The sequence below is a fragment of the Octopus bimaculoides genome, chromosome 1 (assembly GCF_001194135.2).
Source record: "Octopus bimaculoides isolate UCB-OBI-ISO-001 chromosome 1, ASM119413v2, whole genome shotgun sequence".
NCBI lineage: Eukaryota > Metazoa > Mollusca > Cephalopoda > Octopoda > Octopodidae > Octopus > Octopus bimaculoides.
This window is the reverse complement of record NC_068981.1, coordinates 28,485,667-28,489,617: the sequence shown is the minus strand read 5'-3', so window position 1 is coordinate 28,489,617 and position 3,951 is coordinate 28,485,667. Positions and strand designations below refer to the sequence as shown.

The following is a 3,951-nucleotide window of genomic DNA, read 5'->3' as shown; positions in this document are numbered from 1 at the left end:
GAGAGAGAGACCGGATACGAACACACGAATGTTCGTCCAATATAGGCATGTATCTAAATGTATTCACATATGTGTGTGTGTGTGTGTGTGTGTGTGTGTACTGAGGGTACATCTACATATTTGTAAGTGGGTGTATAAATGCGATAAATTTATGAAGCAGAAGTTCAGAGATGTTCATAATTTGCGTGCATCTATAACAGCATATATATAAAAACGTAACTTCATAACTAGATGGTATTAACTTCGGTCCTTCCTCGCGGCAACATATCCAAATGATTTCTGATCTACCCTGGGACTAACGGATACATTATGCTTGAAAGTATGTGGAATCTCATCATAAATTTATATATATATAAACGCACACATACACACACACACACACACACATACACACACACACACACGCACACACACATGTATATTTTTATCGGGTGTGTCTTAACTATCCGCTAAATTGAACTAAAATATTGACAAGGTTTATTACGATTAACTTATGCGTATGAAAGTTGTGCTCCAACATGGTAGTAGTGCTATTAGTAAAACTAATAGAAGAAAGTAAAATTATATATATATATATATATAGATAAGGATTTACTTTTCGTAATGAGATAAAAGACCAAGGCTGTGTATAATATAGAACATTTATAAATAAAATGTCTTACAGCTGTTTCAAGGATATTTATTATATCCCTTCATCGGATATACATAATGCATAACTGCACATACACATAAATATATGGACATATGCATGTCTAGTGAGACTCGGGCGCAGACTGTAATCTTTAAGTTTATTTGTGTGCAACTTATTTTAATAGTTTGCATACAAAAGCGCATACAAATATATATATATACATGTGTATATATGTACATAGAATATGGTGAGTGTGTGTGTGTGCATCGCTCTAAATATATTTGTGTGCCTATGTTTAAGATATAGATAGATAGGCAGATAGAGAGAGAGTGAGAGAGAGAGTGAGAGAGAGAGTGAGAGAGAGATACATATTTAGTGAATGTTTAAACAAATTTTAAATCGAAATAATAAGTTAAGTATCCTGATATAGAAAGAACAAATATATTTGTACATACAATGGATTGAATGGTGGTAGTAAAAGTGAAGTTAGAGAAATATTAAAGTGATTGAGAAGTAAGGAGTTTAAGAAAATGAGAACGTGTGAGGGTGCGTGCGCATGAGAAAGTGTGTGTGTGTGTGTGAGAGAGAGAGAGAGAGTGAGAGGCAGTCAGACAGACAGACAGACAGAGTGGGAGGGACATACAGAAAGTGATAAAGGGAAAATATTGGATGCAGGATTACAATGATAGAGAGATAAAACATTCATGAAAGGGAGATGGAGAGAGAGAGAGAGAGAGATGATGCAAAGAAAGATCGATAGAGGATTTGAGGGACAAAGCGATAAAATGAAGGGAGAGAAAGAAAGAGAGAGAGTGGGAGAGAGAGAGAGGGGGAGAGAGAGATTAACAGAGAGATGTAAAGATAGAGAGCGAGAGAGAGGAGAAAGAGAGTGAAGTTTACAATGATAGAGAGATAAAAAATATTGCTGAGAAAGGGTGGTGGTGGGGGATAAAGAAGAATAAAGAATGATGCGAATGGATTAGAATGATAGAGATGAAATGTTTGAGAACAGCAGCGGAAAGATAAAGAGAAGATCATTAAGAAAGAGAGGGAGAGAAAGAGAAAGAGAGAAAGAGAGAGAGAGGGAGAGAGGGAGAGAGAGAGAGAGATAGTATGGAGCCAAATGCAAAATGTGAGGGATTTGAGTGATAGGCAGATAAAAAGTTTAACAGAGAGAGAGAGATATAGATAAATAGATAGATAGAGAGAGAGGGAGAGAGGGAGAGATAGTGTGGAGCCAAATGCAAAATGTGAGGGATTTGAGTGATAGGCAGATAAAAAGTTTAACAGAGAGAGAGAGAGATAGAGAGAGAGAGAGAGATGGATAGAGAGAGAAAGAGAGAGAGAGAGAGAGAGAGAGAGAGAGAGGGAGAGAGAAGGAGAGAAATATCTAAAGGAAAAGCACATTTTGAATAGTGAACAGAATTCACCAGACTATATATTGAAATCGTATTTCTTCTTTATTTAACCCCATGTCTTGAGTTAATCACGGTTTTCTGGGGCCGAGATTATTTATTCTACACTCGAAATAGATTTCTATCTAACCACTGTTACAACTTTGTTAACTAAAAAACAACAACAACGAACTAAATCTGGCCGCCATATTGTATTTACTGAAGATCGACTGATTTTTAGGTTTTTCTTTCTATGTATTTATTTATAATTTTTGTATTTTTGTCTTTCCCATCACTTCATCACCACTCGTACACTCTCCCACACGGTATTCCCGTCCCTCAAATATTCCCTCATGGCCAAATACAATAGAAAGATCCATAAAAAAATTGTGGCTTTGTAGTTTACAAGCGGATTTGGAAGAAGAAAGCAGCCATTTTTTTTTCAATTTTTTTCATTTACTTTTTTTTAGATATTTTTTTGCTGATTTCTTTTTCTTTGTTCCTTTCCTCCTTTATAGCTCTTTCAAAGACAGAATATCGGCATGTGTTTATCAAGAGTTCGATCTGTGCTGATTATCAAACAAATGTGGAAAGCTTAATATTCAGAACATGAGGGAAACGGGGAAGAAGGAGATTGTGCTTTCTCATATTCCCCTATTCCACGTTTCGGTCTTTCTTCCTTCATTGGCCACCGAATAAAGTTGTTATCTCACTACTTATTCTCTGTCTCTGTTTGCCTTTCTGTCTCTTTCTCTCTATCTTCATATTATGTGTGTGTATATATATATATATATATATATATATATATATATAAAACCACGTATCCACAACTATCTATTTAGATAGATCTATAATATTCTATCAGTCTGTCCATCTGCCGTTGAATTTCAATTGGAATTTATCCACGTTCTATTGTTTGTTATTTATCTTTTCTTATTATTTACTATTAAAAAAGATCAATACTAATGTATCTTTCTATCTATCGATGTGTGTGTGTATGTAATGTATGTTTTTAATTATCAAACCTATCTATCTATGCATAAATTGAAAGTCTACATAATGCCTTCTTTGCTTTCAAATATTTAAATTATTTATATTTGACGTCATCTAATGATTTTGGTTGAAGACTAACATCATTTGTCATCATTCGGCCAAGATTTTAGAGAGAAACCGCATCTGAATAATTTGGCTCGTTCAACTTTCAGTTGATCTTGTATTGACATTAATTCTGCTGTTTGATTTGGGGAGAAGATAATTCATCGTTTCCAAATGCGAGGCTAAATTTTAAATACGAAATACATAAACGTTTAATACACACATACACGACTGCCTGTTTGAACTCTGATGAACGAGCTTTGCTTCTCGTTTAGAAACTGGCTCTTTCGTTTTGGTAAGGAAGTAACAGTGAATAATAAAGCACATCCACATATACATACCAGCATACATACAAACATGCATACATATTTGCACACCCCTGTATATATAATTCGTATATCTATATAATATATAACATACCATACTCAAAATTATCTGAATATTATAGGGGTATGGGCAATGAAGAAAAATTCTTAGTACGCAAGAACATGTTTAGTTGCCTTAAATAGGTTATTCTATTCAGCACATTCCCTCAATCGGGGGAACAGTGAATACCGGTGCAATATTCCATTAAAGCTTTATTAAAACCCAGTGGACGGTCTTTAACACGCAAAATGCATGAACGCGCTAGCATACATGTACGGATGAATAAAAATGACTAATGTTGTTCAAACACCGTCATATTTTTATGTATAATAAACATATTCAGCATGTGTGTGTGTCTGTGTGTGTATACACGTGAATATATACATTATCATTCTCACTACATACGTTGTTTGTGTTTACACGCGTATACATACATACATATATATATATATATATATATATATA

The 3,951-nt window shown here is 34.4% G+C and overlaps 1 long non-coding RNA gene across 1 annotated transcript in view; it reads left to right on the top strand.

Annotated features, from left to right (window-relative positions):
• The window catches only part of LOC128247087 (uncharacterized), a 3,605-nt gene extending 861 nt beyond the window's left edge, over positions 1-2,744 (top strand). The window contains exon 2 of the long non-coding RNA XR_008263512.1: positions 2,544-2,744. This is a non-coding gene — a long non-coding RNA (uncharacterized LOC128247087). The remainder of the gene's footprint in view (positions 1-2,543) is intronic.
• The last annotated feature ends 1,207 nt before the right edge of the window (positions 2,745-3,951 follow it).